This window comes from Rutidosis leptorrhynchoides, chromosome 4 (genome assembly GCF_046630445.1).
Source record: "Rutidosis leptorrhynchoides isolate AG116_Rl617_1_P2 chromosome 4, CSIRO_AGI_Rlap_v1, whole genome shotgun sequence".
Classification (NCBI taxonomy): domain Eukaryota; kingdom Viridiplantae; phylum Streptophyta; class Magnoliopsida; order Asterales; family Asteraceae; genus Rutidosis; species Rutidosis leptorrhynchoides.
In genome coordinates, this window is record NC_092336.1 from 117,280,730 (window position 1) to 117,306,268 (window position 25,539).

Below are 25,539 nucleotides of genomic sequence, written 5' to 3' on the forward strand. Positions count from 1 at the left end.
TGAGGTAACTCAAGTCGGTAAGCTACTAGTCCGACACGATCAATAATCTTGAATGGTCCAATATACCTTGGATTTAATTTTCCTAGTTTACCAAATCGAACAACGCCTTTCCAAGGTGCAACTTTAAGCATGACCATCTCTCCAATTTCAAATTCTATATCTTTTCTTTTAATGTCAGCGTAACTCTTTTGTCGACTTTGGGCGGTTTTCAACCGTTGTTGAATTTAGATGATCTTCTCGGTAGTTTCTTGTATTATCTCTGGACCCGTAATCTGTCTATTCCCCACTTCACTCCAACAAATCAGAGACCTGCACTTTCTACCATAAAGTGCTTCAAATGGCGTCATCTCAATACTTGAATGGTAGCTGTTGTTGTAGGAAAATTCTGCTAACGGAAGGTGTCGATCCCAACTGTTTCCGAAATCAATAACACATGCTCGTAGCATGTCTTCAAGCATTTGTATCGTCCTTTCGCTCTGCCCATCAGTTTGTGGATGATAGGCAGTACTCATGTCTAGACGAGTTCCTAATGCTTGCTGTAATATCTGCCAGAATCTTGAAATAAATCTGTCATCCCTATCAGAGATAATAGAGATTGGTATTCCATGTCTGGAGATGACTTCCTTCAAATATAGTTGTGCTAACTTCTCCATCTTGTCATCTTCTCTTATTGGCAGGAAGTGTACTGATTTGATGAGACGATCAACTATTACCCAAATAGTATCAAAAACACTTGCAGTCCTTGGCAATTTAGTGATGAAATCCATGGTAATGTTTTCCCATTTCCATTCCGGGATTTCGGGTTGTTGAAGTAGAACTGATGGTTTCTGATGCTCAGCTTTGACCTTAGAACACGTCAAACATTCTCCTACATATTTAGCAACATCAGCTTTCATACCTGGCCACCAAAAATGTTTTTTAAGATCCTTGTACATCTTTCCCGTTCCAGGATGTATTGAGTATTTGGTTTTATGAGCTTCTCTAAGTACCATTTCTCTCATATCTCCAAATTTTGGTACCCAAATTCTTTCAGCCCTATATTGGGTTCCGTCTTCCCGAATATTAAGATGCTTCTCTGATCCTTTGGATATTTCATCCCTTAAGTTTCCCTCTTTTAAAACTCCTTGTTGCGCCTCCTTTATTTGAGTAGTAAGGTTAGTGTGAATCATTATATTCATAGCTTTTACTCGAATGGGTTCTCTGTCTTTTTTGCTCAAGGCGTCGGCTATCACATTTGCCTTCCCCGGGTGGTAACGAATCTCAAAGTCGTAATCATTCAACAATCAATCCATCTGCGCTGCCTCATGTTCAGTTGTTTCTGATTAAATATGTGTTGAAGACTTTTGTGGTCGGTATATATAATACTTTTGACCCCATATAAGTAGTGCCTCCAAGTCTTTAATGCAAAAACAACCGCGCCTAATTCCAAATCATGCGTCATATAATTCTGTTCGTGAATATTCAATTGTCTATACGCATAAGCAATTACCTTCGTTCGTTGCATTAATACACAACCGAGACCTTGCTTTGAGGCGTCACAATATATCACAAAATCATAATTCCCTTCAGGTAATGACAATATAGGTGTCGTAGTTAACTTTTTCTTTAACAATTGAAACGCTTTCTCTTGTTCATCCTTCCATTCAAATTTCCTCCCTTTATGCGTTAATGCAGTCAAGGGTTTTGCTATTTTGGAAAAATCTTGGATGAATCTCCTGTAATAACCAGCTAGCCCTAAAAATTAGCGTATGTATTTAGGAGTTTTCGGGGTTTCCCACTTTTCAACGGTTTTAATCTTTGCTGGATCCACCTGAATACCTTCTTTGTTCACTATATGACCGAGGAATTGAACTTCTTCCAACCAAAATGCACACTTTGAAAACTTAGCATACAGTTTTTCTTTTCTTAACAACTCTAGCACTTTTCTCAAATGTTCTTCGTGCTCTTGGTCATTCTTTGAGTAAATAAGTATGTCATCGATGAAAACAATGACAAACTTATCAAGGTATGGTCCATACACTTGGTTCATGAGGTCCATGAACACAGCTGGTGCGTTGGTCAACCCAAACGGCATAACCATAAACTCGTAATGACCGTAACGCGTCCTAAAAGCAGTCTTTAGAATATCATCCTCCTTCACCCGGTGGTTTAGAGGTTCCCGGGTTATTGTTACAATTTAGGAAATACGGACGTTGCCGATACATATAAAGTTCATCGGGGTTGGAATCAGGTTTCTCTATTTTTATACCTTTTCACTTATTATTTTCTTTTGCTATACTAAATTGGGTCGAGGTAATTTCTATAACATCATCGGAATCCTCATCGGGATCTGATTCATCGGAAAATTGGTAATCTTCCCAATATTTTTCTTCCTCGGCTGAAACACCATTGACCATTTTTAACTTTGGTCCGTTGGTTGATGATTTTTTTTATTTAATCGATTTACTATAGGTATCAATATTTCTTCCTCCAAAACCTCTTCTTCTTCCGGTTCCTCCTCTTCCGGTTCCTCTTCTTCTGGTTCCTCTTCTTCCGGTTCCTCTTCTTCCGGTTCCTCTTCTTCCGGTTCCTCCTCTTCCGGTTCTTCTTCGGGAATTTGTAAATCTTCCCAAATTATATTCAACTCTTCATTATTATTAGGTGAGTCGATGGAATTTGTACTAGTGGTAGACATCTATCACGCAAAATCAAACACATTAAGAGGTTAATATATCACATAATATTTACATGTTAATAATATATAGTTTCCAACAAAAGTGTTAAGCAATCGTTTTTAAAGAAAACACGGTCAAAGTCCAGACTCACTAATGTATCCTAACAAAGTCGATAAGACACACTAATGCAAATTTCTGGTTCTCTAAGACCAACGCTCGGATACCAACTATAATACAGTGGGGACGCATCCCACTCAGTGCCTTCCCAGCTAACCGCCTGGTGACCACTGAGCGTACCTCAAACACTGATTTTAAGGCCTTGCCTCTCGGCAAAACCAACCATATTCGGACTGCAAGGAGTAAGAGCCAATGCTTCGTCACAGGTAACACTGTGACAACCCCCTCTACAATTAAGCCGACGATACAGCTTAAACCAGCTCTGATACCAACTGTAATGTCCCGTTCATATTGATTATAAACGTTCCATATTAATTGATTTCTTCGCGAGGTTTTGACCTCTATATGAGACGTTTTTCAAAGACTGCATTCATTTTTAAAACAACCATAACCTTTATTTTATCGATAAAGGTTTAAAAAGTATTAAGTAGATTATCAAATAATGATAATCTAAAATATACCGTTTACACACGACCATTACATAATGGTTTACAATAAGAATATATTACATCAAAAATAAGTTTCTTGAATGCAGTTTTTACACAATATCATACAAGCATGGACTCCAAATCTTGTCCTTATTTTAGTATGCAACAGCGGAAGCTCTTAATAATCACCTGAGAATAAACATGCTTCAAACGTCAACAAAAATGTTGGTGAGTTATAGGTTTAACCTATATATTATCAAATCATAATAATAGACCACAAGATTTCATATTTCAATATACATCTCATACATAGAGATAAAATTCATTTATATGGTGAACACCTGGTAATCGACATTAACAAGATGCATATAGAATATCCCCATCATTCTGGGACACCCATCGGACATGATAATTTTGAAGTACTAAAGCATTCCAAATTCCAGAATGGGGCTTGTTGGGCCCGATAGATCAATCTTTAGGATTCGCGTCAATTTGGGGGTCTGTTCCCAAATTCTTAGGCTACCAAGCTAAAAAGGGGCATATTCGGCTTCGATCATTCACCCATATAATGTAGTTTCATTTACTTGTGTCTATTTCATAAAACATTTATAAAATTTCATGTATTCTCATCCCAAAATATTAGATTTTAAAAGTGGGACTATAACTCACTTTCACATATTTTTACTTCGTTGGAAAGTAAGACTTGGCCACTGGTCGATTCACGAACCTATAACAAATATGTACATATATATCAAAGTATGATCAAAATATATTTACAACATTTTTAATACGTTTTAATGTTTTAAGTTTATTAAGTCAACTGTCCTCGTTAGTAACCTACAACTAGTTGTTCAAAATTAGATGTACATAAATAAATCGATATATATTATCTTGAATCAATCCACGACCCAGTGTATACGCGTCTCAGGCTAGATCACAACCCAAAGTATATATATTTTTGGAATCAACCTCAACCCTGTATAGCTAACTCCAACATTACTGCATATAGAGTGTCTATGGTTGTTCCATATAATATATATACATGGGTTGATATGATATGTCAAAACATTTGCATACGTGTCTATGGTATTCCAAGATTACATAATATATTAGAATACATGTATAATACAATATAAGTTAGCTAGGATATGATTTGTATAGAATTGTTACAATATTTCTCATAGCTACAACAATCAAAAATATCCAATCTTGTTTTACCCATAACTTCTTCGTTTTAAATCCGTTTTGAGTGAATCAAATTAATATGGTTTCATATTGAACTCTATTTTATGAATCTAAACAGAAAAAGTATAGGTTTATAATCGGAAATATAAGTTACAAGTCGTTTTTGTAAGAGGTAGTCATTTTAGTAGAAAGAACGACGTCTTGATGACCATTTTGAAAAACATACTTTCACTTTGAGTTTAACCATGATTTTTGGATATAGTTTCATGTTCATAAGAAAAATCATTTTCCCAGAAGAACAACTTTTAAATCAAAGTTTATCATAGTTTTTAATTATCAAACCCAAAACAGCCCGCGGTGTTACTACGACGGCGTATGTCCGGTTTTACGGTATTTTTCGTGTTTCCAGGTTTTAAATCATTAAGTTAGCATATCATATAGATATAGAACATGTGTTTAGTTAATTTTAAAACTCAAGTTAAAAGGATTAACTTTATTTGCGAACAAGTTTAGAATTAACTAAACTATGTTCTAGTGATTACAAGTTTAAATCTTCGAATAAGATAGTTTTATATGTATGAATCGAATGATGTTATGAACATCATTACTATCTTAATTTTAGTAGGTAAACCTACTGGAAATTAAAAAAATAGATCTAGCTTCAAAGGATCCTTGGATGGCTTGAAAGTTCTTGAAGCAGAATCATGACACGAAAACAAGTTCAAGTAAGATTTCCACTCGAAATAAGATTGTTATAGTTATAGAAATTGAATCAAAGTTTGAATATGAGTATTACCTTGTATTAGAAAGATATATTACTATAAATAAGAAAGATTTCTTGAGGTTGGATGATCACTTTACAAGATTGGAAGTAAGCTAGCAAACTTGGAATTATTCTTGATTTTATGAAACTAGAACTTATAGAATTTATGAAGAGCACTTAGAACTTGAAGATAGAACTTGAGAGAGATCAATTAGATGAAGAAAATTGAAGAATGAAAGTGTTTGTATGTGTTTTTGGTCATTGGTATATGGATTAGATATAAAGGATGTGTAATTTTGTTTACTTGTAAATAAGTCATGAATGATTACTAATATTTTTGTAATTTTATGAGATATTTCATGCTAGTTGCCAAATGATGGTTCTCACATGTGTTAGGTGACTCACATGGGCTGCTAAGAGCTGATAATTGGAGTGTATATACCAATATTACATACATCTAAAAGCTGTGTATTGTACGAGTACGAATACGGGTGCATACTAGTAGAATTGTTGATGAAACTGAACGAGGATGTAATTGTAAGCATTTTTGTTAAGTAGAAGTATTTTGATAAGTGTCTTGAAGTCTTTCAAAAGTGTATGAATACATATTAAAACACTACATGTATATACATTTTAACTGAGTCGTTAAATCATCGTTAGTCGTTACATGTAAATGCTGTTTTAAAACCTTTAAGTTAACGATCTTGTTAAATGTTGTTAACCCATTGTTTATTATATCTAAAGAGATGTTAAATTATTACATTATCATGATATTATGATATATTAATATATCTTAGTATGATATATATACAGTTAAATGTTGTTACAACGATAATCATTACATATATGTCTCGTTTCGAAATCATTAAATTAGTAGTCTTGGTTTTACATATGTAGTTCATTGTTAATACACTCAATGACATGTTTACTTATCATTTATCATTATTAAACATAGTGTATCAATATCTTAATATGATTCATTGTATTTAGTAAGACGTTGTTATAACGATAATCGTCATATATACCGTTTCGAGTTTCTTAATTCAATAAACTCAATTTTATGTATATAACTCATTGTTAAAATACCTAATGAGATACTTAATTATCATAATATCATGTTAACTATATATATAATCATATATATGTCATCATATAGTTTTTACAAGTTTTAACATTCGTGAATCACCGGTAAACTTGGGTGGTCAATTGTCTATATGAAACCTATTTCAATTAATCAAGTCTTAACAAGTTTGATTGCTTAACATGTTGGAAGCACTTAATCATGTAATTATCAATTTCATTTAATATATATAAACATGGAAAAGTTCGGGTCACTACACAAGCGGTTCAAATGGGCAACATTCACATAAACTGCATGTCTAACGCATCAAACTTTGTACACTAACTTTAACTAAGTAGAAAAATTCAATATAAACATGCAATTAGAAAATTGGGCCAGAATAAGCTGAAACCAGAACCTGGCCCGTTTGACATATATCATTTTGAATAGAAATCACAATTTTTTTTCACCACCTTGGATTCTAAGACATGATAGTGTTGATTTGAAGGGTGACACCGCATGCCTAAAGAACTGTCATTCGTTTCTCTTTTTACACTGAAGCCAACATTTCCATCTGTTTTAGCAATTCTTTCATGTTTTAGAAGGTACGTTCTCGTGAAATAGGGATATAGTTTTTTTGTGAAACCCGAATATTTCGGTTGGCTAAATAGGATTTGGGCTAAAAGCTTTGTTCAGGTTGATTTTCTTATATCATCAAATTGCGGGTTATAATTACTACTCTTTTTAATACAACATGAGGACATTACAGATTTTTTAGGATTTGGACTTAATTTGACTAACTAATCAAATATGGGGCCTAATACATATACAGTAACTTACAAAATTTGTGACCATTTATAATAATAAGCTTGGACAAATATAAAATAATTAATAGGTGATTGATTGGAACCATTCTGTAATCAACATTCAGCGTAAGAGTACTAAAGTATATGATTTTAGGAGTGAATGATGTGAAACAAGATATACTACCATTCTTAATTTCTTTTTCAACAAAATATATAGATACATATTTGTATTTATTTTTCAATTAATAGTTATTGCTTTCATGAACATTTTATAATGATGCACCAACTAGGTTTCAATAGTTTTTTATTTTTAAAAAAAATTTCATTCTGGTTAACGGGTTGTACATGTGAAACAACCCAACCCGTATTCCATACGATAAATTTTTTTTTTTTAAATAATACACATTTACGCGCCAATTAAATATGTAACCATACCACACATTCTATTAGAACATACTACAAGTTTAACGTTTTACAAAAGGCACGAAGACCATTAACAAATGTGATACAAATTTGACCTATCCAAAAATGATAGTTTTAATCCAAACAACACATCGAGCATGGTTTGGGGCTAAACTACCCAAAAACGCTAGGCCAACTTCAAAGCTTCACATTAGTCCAACACGGGGAACTAGTATCCAATAACCCCATTCCCTTTGTCCGCACCTGCATTTAAAAAGATAAACAACGAGAGGGGTAAGCTAATGCTTAGTGAGTACAACAATTATACGATTACATATACAACCTACTTACTTGCAATCACTTACGCATTTACCGCATACATGTTAGCAATATAAATAATCATACCGTCACAAGTATAATACTAAACCTTCCACCATACGAGCTAGCATATCAATAGCATATAGATTAAACAATATAATATGCTACAATCCACACACAACCATGGTTAACCAATCAAACGAGGGGGCGGTATTTAAAGGACCGTCGGAGTTCATAACAACCATTAGTGCACTTAACACTTCGTACGCTAACCCCACGGGTGGCATCTTAACACATCGATACTTCACCCCGGGTGGTGCCTTAACACTTCGACATTTCACCCCTAGTGGTGTCTTAGCACATCGACACTTCACTCGTTACATCTCTCGAAGTGGCATCTTAACACATCGATGCTTCACTCCCGAGTGGTGTCTTAACACATCGACACTTCACTCTCCACGTGAAAAGTGGTGTCTTAACACATCGACACTTCACAACTCATACTACACAAATAAATACATCGTATATGCACGCATATAATTATTCCACTCACCTTAACACTTCGGTGATGATTTAATGCTTCCGTATGCTTCGAGCAAAGTACCTAATACATAAGTACACATTCAATACACAACAAGTGGAATTAACCACCTTACTCACTCTTGAGCATTTAATTACCCAATTTGCATTAAATAGCTCAACTACACCAAAACCGCCCATAAATGGCCAAGGCTCAACTTTAATCACTAAAGCTAGTGAATTAAAGTCTACTAACTTCAACTAGCACAAACTTGGGGTATTTCATATCCATTTCACCCAATTAGGTCAACTAGTACTCATTTGACCCATTTTAAATACTTAGACTCACAATCGAGTCAAATCTACCCATTAACACTTCTTTCATCAATTTAAAGGTGTATTAGTGACTAACAACACCATTTAACACTTACAACCTCAAATCATAAGACCAAACCCTAGGTTATGGCCATTAGGGCTTACTTTCATCAATCTAACCCAAAATCCACCCATTTAACCCTCAAATGGGTCATACAAGTTCCAAATGAACAAAACCTAGCATAAACTAATTAAAACTCAAAATATGGGGTTATGACTTACCAACACTATCCTCTTGTAGCTAAGAACAAGGAGAACAACTTTAACTCTTGCTCCAAAGATCAACTCTCAATTCTTCACTCACAAATCTCACTTGAATTCAATTGGGTTTTTATGTTTGAGAGTAAAAAAAGGAGAACGAAAATGGAAAAGAAATGAGGAAAATGGATAAGTGGTGGAGATTAAATGTTCCCATCAAATCTATACGCCAAATTACCAATTTTCCCCTTAAAATCACTTAAAATGAGCTAAATCCGGAATCAGTCTAGCAAAACTGTCGCGGCGCGGCTCCATTTGTTGCGGCGCGACAAATAAAGGAAAAACTGAACCTCCTTAGCATGCTTCCTGACTTCGTTTTGCTTGAGATGCCGCGGCGCGGCAATGGCCTTCAACTGACCCATTCGACAACTTTACACAACTTAACGATTTATTCAACTTATACACCTTGTTCACGCTTCCTATGCACGTCTAAACTTCATCTTTTAGTCTCACAAGACTTAACATCAACTAAGACCCATGCATATACTTATACATGCACATATTCTAAACACGTATATATACACATACATATTCGTATATATATATATATATATATATATATATATATATATATATATATATATATATATATATATATATATATATATATATATATATATATATATATATATATATATATATACACACAATAACTAGCACTTAGGTCTTTTAATCACATAAACGCACAAGTTATAAGCGTACTACGATTAAGTATGTACCTTTAGATATGTACGGAAAAAAGGGATGTTACAACTCTCCCCCACTTGAATCGGAGCGCGTCCTCACGATCCAAGCCGCATGACAAGCCGGAAGATAAACCAAGACAAACTCTTCGGATTCCCACGTAAACTCGGAACCCTTTCGATGTCGCCATTGTACTTTGAAAGTTCTAACTTCCTTGCTCCGCAACATTTTAACCTTCTCATCAAGGATTGCAATTGGTTCTTCCGCATACTCTAGCTTGTTGTTCAAAGTAATCTCATCTAACGGCACCCAAGTCGAGTCATCCGCAAGACACTTACGGAGATGGGAAACATGAAATGTGTCGTGTATTCCCGCAAGTTCCTCGGGTAACTCTAGACGATAAGCAACCTCACCAACACGTGCCAAAACCTTGAAAGGACCAATAAACCGAGGAGCTAACTTTCCTCGTTTTCGAAACCGAATAACTACTTTCCATGGAGAAACTTTAAGCATCACCATGTCACCTTCTTGAAACTCAATCGTTCGTCTCCCTTTATCGGAATAAGATTTTTGTCTATCTTGCGCCGCTTTAAGTCGAGCCTGAATCATCTCAATCTTACTATTCATCTCCAAAACTAAATCGGTACTCCCGATTTCTCGTTGACCCACTTCTCCCCAACAAATGGGATTTCGACATCTACGCCCATAAAGCATCTCATAAGGTGGCATTCCAATACTAGTGTGGTAACTATTATTGTACGAGAATTCCACCAATGATAAGTGCTCATCCCAACTACCGCCAAAATAAATAACACACGCCCTTAACATATCCTCCAACGTTTGGTTCGTACGCTCGGTTTGACCGTCCGTTTGAGGATGATACGCCGTGCTCATTTTCAATTGAGTACCCATATCTTCATGAAACTTATTCCAAAACCGAGACGTGAAACGAGCATCTCAATCCGAAACAATAGATATAGGAACCGCATGTCTCGATATAACCTCCTTGATAAACAACTTAGACAAAGTCTCCGATGATATCATTTCCCGAATGGGAAGAAACAAAGCACTCTTCGTCAATCGATCAACTATCACCCAAATCGTATCATATTGGCTTCTCGCCGTCTTTGGTAACTTTGTAATGAAGTCCATGGTAATGTGCTCCCATTTCCATTTCGGGACCTCCAATGGTTGTAACTTACCGTACGGCTTTTGTGTTCGCCTTTAACTTGCAAACATGTGACGCATTGTTCAACATACTTAACAACATCACGTTTCATGCCCGGCCACCAATACTCCTTCTTTAGATCAAGGTACATTGCCCGGATAAATGGAATACTTTGACTTATGTGCTTCATCAAGTAGCACTCGTCGATGATCACCCATTTTAGGCACCCACACTCTTCCTTGAAAAGATAACAAACCATGCGGACCTAAGGTAATAAACTCCGTTTGTCCCACGATTCGTTCCTCATGCTTATTGTTAACAAAAGCTTCGATTTGAGTCTCGCCAAGCTTAACAAGAAAATCGTTAGTAATAATCATGCGTAACGATCCTACTAGTATCGCCGGATGTTGACTCTTTCGGCTTAACGCATCTGCGACCACATTCGCCTTACCCGGATGATAAAGTATTTCACAATCATAGTCCTTCACTACATCAATCCATCTATGTTGACGATAGTTCAAATCTCGTTGATGAAAAAGATGTTTTAAACTCTTATGATCTGAGTAAATCGTACACTTGACACCATACAAGTAATGGCGCCAAATTTTCAACGCATGAACAACCGCCGCCAACTCAAGATCATGAGTCGGATATCTCGTTTCGTGTTCCTTTAATTGTCGGGAGGCATACGCGATGACTTTACCTCTTTGCATTAGAACACACCCGAGCCCATTTAAAGACTCGTCACAATAAACCGTCATGTCTTCTACCCCTTCCAGCAACACTAACACCGGAGCTTGACATAACTTCTCTTTTATCAATTGAAAAGAAATTGTTGCTCGTTCTCCCAATTAAATCTCGCGTTCTTTCTTGTTAACTTCGTCAAAGGAGAAGCAATCTTAGAAAAGTCTTGGATAAACCGACGATAATAACTGGCCAATCTGAGAAAACTTCGGATTTCCGTAGGCGTAGTCGGTTGTCCCCAACTCTTCACCGTTTCTATCTTCCCCGGATCTACTTGAATACCTTCTTTATTCACAATATGGCTAAGGAATTGAACTTCCCTTAGCCAAAATTCACATTTGGAGAATTTAGCATACAACTTCTCCTTCCGCAGTGTCTTCAACACTTCACGCAAATGGTGTTCATGTTCCTTCATACTCTTAGAATAAACAAGTATGTCGTCAATGAACACAATTACCGACTTGTCCAACATAGGTTGGCACATTCGGTTCACAAGATCCATGAATGCCGCTGGTGCATTCGTAAGACCAAAAGGCATAACTACGAACTTAAAATGCCCATAACGCGTTCGAAAAGCCGTTTTCTCTATGTTTTCCTCACGGACCCGTACTTGATGATAGCCGGACCGTAAGTCAATCTTAGAAAAATACATTGCACCTTGGAGTTGGTCAAACAAATCGTCAATTCGAGGCAATGGATAACGATTCTTGATCGTCACTTTGTTCAACTCCCGATAATCGATGCACATCCGCATACTACCGTCTTTCTTTTTCACAAATAAAACCGGAGTTCCCCATGGCGAGGAACTCGGCCGAATGAAACCCTTTTCAAGCAACTCTTGGGTTTGATTTAACAACTCTTGCATTTCCGTCGATGCTAAACGATAAGGAGTTTTAGCAATGGGGGTAGCCCCCGGAACCAACTCAATGCAAAATTCAACTTGTCTTTCCGCCGGGACACCCGGTAACTCATCCGGAAAAACGTCTTCAAATTCGTTAACCACCGAAATTTCACGAACGGGTGGTAGCTCATCACGAGTATCAACTACATGGGCAAGAAAAGCCATGCCACCACTAACAAGGAAACGACGTGCCCGTGCATAAGTGCATATCGGCACAAGTCTTCTTCGCTTATCACCATGAATAATTAACTCTCCCCCACTTGGGGTCTTCACACGAATGAATTTATCATGGCATGCAATATCGGCTCTATAACGATCGAGCCAATCTATACCAACAACAATATCGAAATCACCCAAAGTCATCGGAATGAGATCGAAATTAAACGTTTCGGTACCAAACACAACATTACAATCATTACAAACGTCAACCCCTAGTACCGTCTTACCATCCGCTATTTTAACTTATACCGGATGACTTAACTTAGCTAGCGGTTTATTTAACTTAGACACAAATCTTGGAGACACAAACGACAAATTAGCACCACTATCAAAAAGTATCTGTGCCGGATTAGAGTTAACCATGAAAGTACCTGAGACAACTTCATTGGAATGCTTGGCCTCATCATTGGTCATCAAATAATTTCTCCCCTTAGCCGTGCCCGCCGCCTTCTCTAACCTCTTAACATGATCACCCCATAAATCGGGACACTCCGGCTTCTTATGCCCTTCTTTACCGCAATTAAAACAAGTGAGCTTGGTTGTGGATGATGGTTTCGGGCACTCACGAGCCATGTGCCCCCTTTGCCTACAATTGTAGCAAGCATAAGTAAAATCACCGAAAGCACCCTTCCTCACACTACCAACACTCTAGGAGCTCTTCTTGTGCTTCTTGTTAGAAAAGTTCGAATGACTAGCGGCTTCAAACTTCTTTTTGCCTAAGGTAAAGCCACTCTTTCTCAAGATGAGCGACTCGAAACCTTTGGCCATATCAAACAACTCATCAAAACTCTTCACCATGTTCACACTAATCTTTTCTTGATAATTGTCATTCAAGATTCGGTAAAAGTCTTCCTTCAACATTTTATCATTCCCGACATACTCCGGGCAAAATTGGGTTTTTGACAAGTAAACGGATTTAAGAGTGTTCAAATCCATCGACCCTTGCCTCAAGGAACGCAACTCGTCCTTAAGTCTAGTAAGGTTGGCCGAAGTTCGATACTCTTGGAAAAACTCCGTCTTAAACTCGTCCCAAGTAAAATCCATGCATTGTTCTTTGCCATAAACTTTGATTTTCGCATCCCACCATAGCTTAGCATCACCTCTTAACATGCTACTACCATACCTCACCTTTTTATCAAGAGGGCATTCACAAGTTCGAAAAGCCCCCTCCATATCGGAGATCCACCGGGCACTCTTTAACGGGTCTCTTTCGCCCTCAAAAGTAGGAGGTTGAGCATCTTTAAAATTCTTATAGAAAAAGTCTCGTCTCCTGACATTGTCCCTTGAAGGACAACTTTAATCTGCTCCTTTACTACGTTGACTAATTGCTCGTCAATCGTATCTAGAAACATTTTCTTAACATCTTCAAGGAAAGACGCATGACTTTTCAAAATGGCCTCAACCTTGGCCGTGAATTCGGGGTCCTACAAGTCCCGCATAAAGTGCATACACAATAAAGTCTAAGTCTAGGCACCTATCTCAAGTCGCCTAAATCCCTTAGACCATGATCTGATACCACTTGAAATAACCCAACCCTATTCCATACGATAAATTTTTTTTTAAAATAATACACATTTACGCGCCAATTAAATATGTAACCATACCACACGTTCCATTAGAACATAGTACAAGTTTAATATTTTATAAAAGGCACAAAGGCCATTAACAAATGTGATACAAGTTTGACCTATCCAAAAATGATAGTTTTAATCCAAACAACACATCGAGCATGGTTTGGGGCTAAACTACCCAAAAATGCTAGGCCAACATCAAAGCTTCACATTAGTCCAACACGGGGAACTAGTATCCAATAATCCCCTTCCCTTTGTCCGCACCTGCATCTAAAAAGATAAACAACGAGAGGGGTAAGCTAATGCTTAGTGAGTACAACAATTATACGATTACATATACAACCTACTTACTTGCAATCACTTACGCATTTACCACATACATGTTAGCAATATAAATAATCATACCATCACAAGTATAATACTAAACCTTCCACCATATGAGCTAGCATATCAATAGCATATAGATTAAACAATATAATATGCTACAATCCACACACAACCATGGTTAACCAATCGAACGAGGGAACGGTATTTAAAGGAACGTCAGAGTTCATAACAACCATTAGTGCACTTAACACTTCATACACTAACCCCACGGGTGACATCTTAATACATCGATACTTCACCCCGGGTGGTGCCTTAACACTTTGACACTTCATCCCTAGTGGTGTCTTAGCACATCGACACTTCACTCATTACATCTCTCGAAGTGGCATCTTAACACATCGATGCTTCACTCCCGAGTGGTGTCTTAACACATCGACACTTCACTCTCCACGTGAGAAGTGGTGTCTTAACACATCAACACTTCACAACTCATACTACACAAATAAATACATCGTATATGCACGCATATAATTATTCCACTCACCTTAACACTTCAGTGATGATTTAATGCTTTCGTATGCTTCGAGCAAAGTACCTAATACATAAGTACACATTCAATACACAACAAGTGGAATTAACCACCTTACTCACTCTTGAGCATTTAATGACGCAATTTGCATTAAATGGCTCAACTACACCAAAACAGCCCATAAATGGCTAAGACTCAACTTTAATCACTAAAGCTAGTGAATTAAAGTCTACTAACTTCAACTAGCACAAACTTGGGGTATTTCATACCCATTTCACCCAATTAGGTCAACTAGTACTCATTTGACCCATTTTAAATACTTAGACTCACAATCGAGTCAAACCTACCCATTAACACTTCTTTCATCAATTTAAAGGTGTATTAGTGACTAACAACACCATTTAACACTTACAACCTCAAATCATAAGACCAAACCCTAGGTTATGTCCATTAGGGCTTACTTTCATCAATCTAACCCAAAATCCACCCATTTAACCCTCAAATGGGTCATACAAGTTCCAAATGAACAAAACCCTAGTATAAACTAATTAAAACTCAAAAATATGTGGTTAGGACTTACCAACACTATCCTCTTGTAGCTAAGAACAAGGAGAACAACTTTAACTCTTGCTCCAAAGATCAACTCTCAATTCTTCACTCACAAATCTCACTTGAATTCAATTGGGTTTTTATGTTTGAGAGTAAAAAAAGGAGAAAGAAAATGGAAAAGAAATGAGGAAAATGGATAAGTGGTGGAGATTAAATGCTCCCATCAAATCTATACGCCAAATTATCAATTTGCCCCTTAAAATCACTTAAAATGAGCTAAATCCGGAATCAGTCCAGCAGAACTGTCGCGGCGCGGCTCCATTTGTCGTGGCGTGACACATAAAGGAAAAACTAACCCTCCTTAGCATGCCTCCTGACTTCGTTTTGCTTGAGATGTCGCGACGCGGCAATGGCCTTCAACTGACCTATTCGACAACTTTACACAACTTAACGATTTATTCAACTTGTACACCTTGTTCACGCTTCCTATGCACGTCTAAACTTCATCTTTTAGTCTCACAAGACTTAACATCAACTAAGACCCATGCATATACTTATACATGCACATATTCTAAACACATATATACACATACATATTCGTATATATATATATATATATATATATATATATATATATATATATATATATATATATATATATATATATATATATATATATATATATATATATATATATATATATATAACCATTACATTCCTACTAAATTCTGAAATGATAGAAAATCTCAAACCTGATTAAAGAAAAGAGCTAACAAAATGTTGATTTTGCAGATATTTGATGGAAAACTGTTACGGCGGTCCTTTAATTTCATGAATTTGGCCGAAAAAATCAAACTTGAATCATCAATTTAGGGATTTTGTCGATGGTAAGTCAGTATCAAATGGGTGAAAAAGACGACAAACGATGGATTTAGGGTTTCAATTGGTTTGGGTTGAACAGACGATGAAGGAGATTATATATATATATATATATATATATATATATATATATATATATATATATATATATATATATATATATATATATATATATATTTACACAATAACTAGCACTTAGGTCTTTGAATCACATAAACGCACAAGTTATAAGCGTACTACGATTAAGTATGTACCTTTAGATATGTACGGGACAAACGGGATGTTACAACATGTTTCAGGATCTCAGTTGAAAGATTCGATAATCAAAAGGGAGGAAGAGAGTCTTTTCAATGAGATGAATTTCATGAGTACCATAATCACACAAGACGATGGGTATAGCATATCTAAAACACCTCTTCTCCAAACAAAAAAGAAAGCTAACAGTAAGAAAAGTAATGATAGGTTGAGCGCCTCCAACGGTCCTTCAAGTAATGGGTAAAAAGTGTCCACGACTAAAAGAGATGATTTGAGAAATGCAGAGTGCAATTGTGACAGATCAGTTTCAAGTTTGTGATAAAGAAATGGAACCAAGTTGTAATGTGGCCAAATCATCTCTGAAATCTCCAAATCCTCTGAATTCTACAGGGTCAATAAAGAAAAATTGTTGTGTTACGTTTTTTAGGCCGATGCCAAAACTGATGGTGAAGAGAATCGAACACTCTATGAGTTAAGGTGTACAAAAGATGGGGAGAAAACCATAGGTTTTGGCAATATACTATGATGATCATGTATTCCGACTTGCATTAACAAACACATGTGCTTTATCATATAAATATATATTATATAGTTTGTCTTCTATTTTGTTGTTGTTCAGCTTATGCAGTAATTTTTTACTATAACGAAAAGGTCATGGTAAGGAAACTACTATACGGAGATATACATTTTAATGCTTTGGTCTTTGCTCAAATAAAAGAGTTCTGAAATTAGTATCAAGTTTTTAAGAATGAATAGGCATATGAGATCTTTAATCAAAAACTGGTGACAGGGAGGCACATGCATATTATTAAGTAATCATGTTCATAATTTTTTTTCTTTCAAATTCACAATGACTCATTTTATCATGGTTTATATGTAGTATATAGTATAATAATAATAATTATATAATAATATAATCTTATATCTTATGTGCCAAACCCATACTGTCTCTTTGAAGTAGTTTTAGTGAAAGAGGAGTGTAAAAAGCAGGTAATGATTTACATGTGTAGAGGGTTGTAATGTTTAATTTTGGTAATTATGCACATGTAGTTGAGAATCAGATGTTGATATCAAAGTGTAAGCGGATCTATGTAGCCACTGACAGAATAATTCACAAATATAAACTAAAACACTATATGCATATTTCTGAAGACCGATTCTTTTCCTAAAACACTATTGCATATAATCTTATATCTTATGTGTCAAACTCATACTATCTATTTGTGTACATATAATTAATTTAAAACATACATATAGGTCCATAAATGTATAATTCCCTTAAAACAAAATTTCTTGAATAAGCCCGCGAATTCGCGGATCTTAAGCTAGTTTTGTAATTATAAAAAAAAAAATTATATTATAAAGCACACTTAAAAATAAATAAATGATAACAATAATTTAAAATTTTTAAAAGTAAAGTCCTAATAAATAGAAGATTAGCATTACCCATGCGCAAGGAAGACACCCACAAATCAAGAAATGGTCCAAAAAAATTACTACTAAATTCAAAAAACATAATATTACAATTATTAAAAGTCTCATTCCATCGACGCTCCTGATTCGAAACTACTTTCAAAATCGGAAGGGGCCGGATTAACTGTCCACGTGCTTAAATCCATAACATACAACTGATTTCAATTACCGTTTTTCCTGGCTCGATTCTTAAGCTTCTTCCGTACGTCATTATTCATGTGGAACAATTCTGTCTTGTCTTCATCTAAATACACAATAGTCGAAAATGGGACGTTATTTCTTTTTTGAGTAATTTCTCTCACTCTGAAAAATCAAAGTCATTAATGTAGAAGTCGTAAAATCCCATTTTTGTATCGCCAACGTATGACTTCCAGTCGACCGTTGGTTTACCACAGAAATGAACGCCGAACGAAGCCCTCATCGGAGCCATTGATGATGTTGGAGAATTTAAAGGAAATTGAAATGAGAGTTGAAATTATAAAATTGAGAGAAAAGTTGGATGAGATGTATGAAAATAATGTTGAATGGTGTGTATTTATAAGTAAAATTGTATATATTTATTATTATTAAAATTATTTTATTTAATTAAAATTGTATAAACTGTTTGCAAATGAATCTCAGTATGGTCAAACGGTACACACCAACACTAATAATCTTCATCCACGTCGCATAAATCACCAACACGGCGGCCAGCTTCCCCGTTCCAGTCACCAGAACGCTGTCGATTTCTACCCACCAGCACACCACGTTAATGGCTTGTTGATGGCGTGCTCGGTGAAAACTGGTGCTAACACGCTGCGTTGGAGACGGTCTTAGGATCTGATCGTTGATCGTGGTACGTGGAGATAGTTACACATCCACAATTTAGTCAATAATTTTTTTATTATTTATAGCATATTTCTTTTCTTTATTTTTTAGAGCAGAAAAGTTCTCTTTCTAATTAGTTGTGATTATATTATTATTAGAGTAATAATAATTGAGAAAATTCTCCCAATATTGACCCTCTTCTCTTTCATATTGTGTTTTATTACTGCAATTTCATGTGGCTGACCTAAAACTTGGTCTCAATGTGTACCATGTTTAATGTCAAAGTACGTCAGATACTATATAGAGAGAATGGCATTTTCAACAAATATTGCTTCAAAAGAAAGCGGAAAAGTGTCCTTATAGTGCCCGTTGTTGACAGCCACAAATTACACAACATGGGCAATAAGGATGAAGGCTATAATAATGGACACCCATGGAGTATGAGAATTCATTGAACCACGAGCCGGGGTGGATGTCAACGAAAAAAAGATTTGATAGGACCCTTGACACATGAATATCAATGAATGTGAAGATTAACCATTAAGATTGGGAGAGAAAGTCAATCAGTCAAGATTGACTTTCCACGGCTCTCTTGAAATCTCGACATAACAGTTGCTAAACTTCGTGTTTCTAAGGAGCCTTGGATCCTTTATATAGACCTCGTATAAAGGATCCTCCATAAGGCTAGGGAAACACGTTTTACTCCTTCTCGAGGTTCTAACAAGATTAAAATTGCACGTGCCTTCATCTTTCAGTAGATACCAGAAGACATATTGCTGCGAGTTGCAAAGAAGAAAACTGCCAAGGAGATTTGGGAGGCGATAAAGTTTCAGCATTTGGGCGTTGATCGCGTTCAGAAGGCACTTTTGAAAACTCTCAAGATAAAATTTGAAAGTTTGCGCATGAAAAAAACCGAAACCATTAATGAATTTGCTGGGAAATCAATGGGAATAGCTTCAAAATATAACAGCCTTGGAGCAACACTTGAAGATGGTAAACCCGTTCGATAGTTATTAAATTATGTACCAGATAAATATCTTCAATTAATTGCCTCAATCGAGCAATATTCTGATGTGGATACAATGTTGTTTAAAGAACTCTCAAAAACTACGAGTGAATCTGGTCAGAAATCAACGAGTGGGAGTAACTCAACTGGCGCACAAGGATGAGTGCGAGGTTCAAATAGCTATGAAATAGGTGGTCGGAGTGGTGGACGAGGTAGAGGTTTTGGACGCGGTAGAGGAGGATGTGGTTCATCCCGAGATCCAAGTGGTAATAATCGAACCAACGATAAGAGGCACATAATATGATTCAATTGCAATGTGTATAGACATTATGCTTCAGAGTAAAAATCTCCTAATGATAAAGGAGATGAATCAAATCTTACACAAGCTCAAGTAGAGGAGCCATCATTGTTCCTTGTTGTGCATGGTGAAGAATGCATGGTGTTATTAAACGAAGACAAAGTGTTCCCAAACACGAACAATGAAGCATGTAAGAACTTGTGGTACCTGAACAACAGAGCAAGTAACCATATGTCAGGAACAAAGACCACCTTCTCAAAATTGAATGAAGAATAAAGAGGGATGATTTGCTTTGGTGACAATTCAAAGGTAAATATTACAAGGAAAGGTATAGTTGTGGTAGAATGCATATATGGAAGTCAGATGGCTATTCCAGAGGTATATTACATTCTCTATTTAAAATGTAATATACTAAGTTTAGGTCAATTAACAATCTATGTACAAAGTTGAAATGCTAAATAATTTTTGAGAAATTGATGATGAATTTGAAAACTAACGATTAAAGTAGAAAGGACAAAAAGGAAGTTATAAAAGGTGTTAAGTCGATAAAATGGTGTATGTTTGACTAGTCGTTTGACCTGAATATGTGATGTGAGAAAAAATGGTATGGGAATATAAATACCATTTTTCAAAGAGAATAGCTAAGCCTTTTTTCATAATTCCAATCATCCATGTTGGTGTTTCTAGGTTTTTCTCTTAAAGTGTATTTTTCCTTAAATATTGTAATTCAATCAAAGGTAATGTTGAGAACGTGTCAACTAGTATGTTTTCTACCACGAAGGATAATGAAGCTTGGTTATGGCATGCTAGAGTGGGCCATGTGAACTTTTAGAGTATTCGGTACATGGCTCAAAAGGACTTGGTGAGAGGTATTTTTTTTAACAACAGTACGAGATCATCTATGGGGACTTAACCACCTACGCATTCATCTCCCGCAATTACGTAACCCGCCCCCAACTGCTGCCCAGGAGAAAACCTAGCACAATCCGAGGGAATGGGCGGTAAACCATCACCCCCCACTACCCCCACAATGAGATGTACGGAAGACACCCTTGAGTGATATTTAAGTTTAAAGGGGCAACCTTGGTGAGAGTGTTAGTCCCTAAAATATGAATGTGTATGAATATCGATGAACATGATAAGAATGTTGAGAGTGTTAATCAACAAGTCAACCCTTCTATTGATATCATGTGGCTACAATGAAGCTAGCAAGTGACAAAGGGAGACATGGAGTCCAATATATAGCCCCATATTGAACCCACATTACATGGCTAGGAAACATAATCTGACTCATTTCAGGATGTCAACAATCTCCCCCATGAGATAGATTATGTTTCAAAAATTGCTCCCCGTCAAGTTTTCATACAAAAATTACATACAAAATTACATACAAGGAATCACTAGAGCTAACTAACTAATTCCTATTCAAATTAAGTATGTGCCATCGAATCTTGAATCCCAGATCTGATCTTCATCTTGATTCTTCAACGGTCTTATCAGAGTGGTGCATAGCTGAATGAATTATCAAATCACCAACTTCATCACTGTCGATCACTATCGAGTAACCTCCCCCTTGACTTAGTTGTGATATGTCTTGAAGCTTTCATCAACGTCTACCTTTGTCGATCGCTAGACAACAATCTCCTCCATAGATATCCGTTGTGAATATCTTGTAGAATTCGCTTGATTTGAGACGAAATGTTGAAACTCTAGAAGCCCCCCCCCCCCCCCCCCCCGAAAGTACATGGGATCTTTCTTTCAAAGTCTAGATCAATTGCTATTAGCTTTTATCAACTTCAACCTTTATCGATTTCTAGACAACAATCTCCTCCCTAGATATCCGTTGAATGCTATTGGTTTATATAGCATGATTCGAATAACTCCCCATATGATGTAGGATTTTCTTTGAATCTCTAGCTCCCCTCAATCAAACAATTCTTTCTTTAAACTCGAGTCTTGCAATGTACATATATAAGAGTCATAATCGAAGCATCACTTCATGTATAAAGAACACTTCGAATTCTTGGAAGCACCTCCTTGGCATCGATTACGAGCAAAACCCTCTAAAAATTACAACGAAACCCTCTTGGAAGATGTTTCATCATTACGGATGTTATGGCATCGATTGCGAGCAAAACCCTCTGCAAATTACATACGAAATCCTCTTGGAAGATGTTTCATCATTATAGATGTTTTAGCATCGATTGCGAGCAAAACCCTCTGAAAATTACATACGAAACCCTCTTGGAAGATGTTTCATCATTACAGATGTTTTGTCGTCGGTTGCGAGCAAAACCCTCTACGAAACCCTCTTGGAAGATGTTTCAACTTTCTTGATCATTACAGATGTTTTATTGCTAGAAAGAGTGCTTTGACTTTGTCTTTGAAGACCAAGTCCCATACTGAGTGTATGGAAGTCATTATCTGAAACGCGAGTCCTAAACTGAGTTACACAGAAGTCATAATGTGAGGACCGAGTCCCATACTAAGTGTATGAAAGTCATTGTCAAACATCAACCATATTGCATTTCTCCCCCCAAATGATGAATTTGTTGCAAAAAGTCATCATTTTTAATTGGTTAATGTTGTTCGGGGAGGATTCGGTAACTGAATCACTAAAAGTTAACCAAATGGTAACTCTGTTAGTCTCTGTTAGGCTTTCGTTGGTTGGAAATTTGGAAAATATTTGAAAATTTTGCATCGGGGGTCCTCAGAGCTAATGGATGTTAAATATTTAAGGCGATGGGTAACGGCTGTTAAATAATTAACTGGTGTTTCCGGGTCAGAACTGGGTTCGGATCCGGGTTCGGATCCGATTTTGGATCTAGTTTGGATCGGGTACCGGGTCAGAATCTGGTTGAATTGGGTGTGGATGTGGTTCAAGGTTAAAAGGTTTAATGGATGGGTTCAAGAGTTTAAATGATTCATGGTTACAGGGGGTTCAAAAGGTTAAAAAGGTTTAGGAGTTTGAACTGGTTCAGGTTAGGTGTTAGATGGTGGTGACCAGGTTCACATTTGAAAGGGGTCTTCTAGAAGGGTTTAAAATGAATCTTGTTAACACATACTCGACGTACATATTCTTGTAACTTGTTGGTGAGAGAGGGGACATGGGAGACAAATTCGTGGGACCCACAATCAAAGTTCACACAATTTACACAATTACCACTCGAATTAGTTACTGTTTCAGCTTCTTGTTCATTCCAAACTTCAACTGTACGTTCCATCTAAAAACCTTAAAATTCTAACTTTTTTTCGAGCATCAATATTTCGAGCATTAACATTTCGAGCATTAACATTTCGAGCACAAATTTTTCGAGCAGAATGTTTTCGAGCATCATCATTTCGTGCACTAATTTTTCGAGCACCATTTTTTTCGAACACCTGCAGATGAAGAACAGATTGGTGGTGGTTTGTGGTGGTGAATGGTGGTTTGTGGCGGCTCTAATGGAAACACCCTCAAAACACAACCAAAACTCATGAAATTTTGCAGATAGTAGCTTTAGGACCCGGTGAACACTTCTACAATTTCAGATTTCACAAACAATTCACCAAAATCACCTCAAGAAACCCCCAAAAAACTGAATCGGTAATATTTTTAATAAGAGCTTATGGATAAAAAAAATTCATACAAAAACATGTTTTTGGATTAGGATCGATGTTTGATTAGATCAAACACCTGCTCTGATGCCAATTGTTAGTCCCTAAAACATGAATGTGTATGAATATGGATGAACATAATAAGAATGTTGAGAGTGTTAATCAACAAGTCAACCCTTCTATCGATATCATGTGGCTACAATGAAGCTAGCAAGTGACAAAGGGAGACATGGGATCCAATATATAGCCACACATATTGGACCTACATTACATGGCTAGAAAACATAATCTGGCTCATTTTAGGGTGTCAACAGAGAGGTATACCAAAAGTGGATCAGCCAACATAAAGTATGTGAAGGGTGCATGGTTTCATAACGAACAAGGATCTCATTCCTAAAAGAAGGACATTATCGAGCCAAAGAACCATTGGAGTTGGTCCATATAGACTTATGTGGACCAATATCTCCAATGAATCTTGGAGGTAATCGTTATTTTATGTTGCTTGTAGACTATTACATTAGATTCATACGTTTAGCATTTCAGTTATCAGTTTCGCGTTCCATATTAAGTTTCGCATTTTGATTTTCAGTTTAGGGTTTCTGTTTTCAGTTGCCAGTTTCACATTTATGTTTTTAAGTTTCAAGTTTCAGTTTTCAGTTTCGTGTCCCGATATAAGTTTAGTGTTCCAGTTTTGGATTTCACGTTACCTTTTATATTTCGAGTATGGATTTTTAGTTTCGCGTTTCAGTTTCATTTTTGCGTCACGATTTAAGTTTCGCGTTTCAGTTTTTAGTTTCACATTTCGTTCTAAGTTTCGCGCTTGTGTTTTCAAATTCGTGTTTCAGTTTTCACTTAAACATTTCATATTTTGGTTTTCAATTTTCACTTGTGCTTTTTAATTTAAGTTTCACGAAACTGTTTGCAGTTTCACGTTTCAGTTATCAGTTTTGTGTTTCAATTTTCAAGTTTACTTTTAACTTGAATGTGAATCTTAATACATGTTTGAAAAATGAAACATGCCCCCAGAAATTCTTGGATTTCTCGCAATATGAGATTGAATGCCATAACTCTTATTTGTAAACGTAAAACTAAACATTGAAACGCAAAACTAAGAACTGAAACGTGAAACTGAAAACATAAAATAGACATGTAAGAACTAAAAACATAAACGTGTATCTGAAAATTGAAACGAAACTAAAATTTGAAACTCGTATATGAAATATGAAACCCGAATCTAAAATCCGATACCAGAATCAAGAAAAAAACGAATATGAAAACTGGAACATAGATCTAAAAATTCGAACGCTAATATGAAAAGTAAAAAGTGAACGTAAAACTAAAATGTGAAATTGAAAAGCAAAAACTAAATACGAAACTGAAAACTGAAACACGAAACTAAAAACTGAAACATTTATTTGAAAATTGTGAAGCAAACCTTAAATGTGAAACACGAATCTGAAAATTAAAATGCGAATCTGGATACTGAATGCGTAACTGTTATGCGAAACTGAAAACCGGAACACGAATATAAAAACTGAAACATGAGTAAGAAAAGTAAAATTGAAACTTGAAACTCAAAACATGAAC

At 36.1% G+C, this 25,539-nt stretch overlaps 1 long non-coding RNA gene across 1 annotated transcript in view; it reads left to right on the plus strand.

The window, feature by feature from the left end:
* The window catches only part of LOC139843601 (uncharacterized), a 145,439-nt gene extending 128,100 nt beyond the window's left edge, over positions 1-17,339 (plus strand). Inside the window, exons 4-5 of the long non-coding RNA XR_011757634.1 lie at positions 6,776-6,872; positions 16,824-17,339. This is a non-coding gene — a long non-coding RNA (uncharacterized lncRNA). The remainder of the gene's footprint in view (positions 1-6,775; positions 6,873-16,823) is intronic.
* The last annotated feature ends 8,200 nt before the right edge of the window (positions 17,340-25,539 follow it).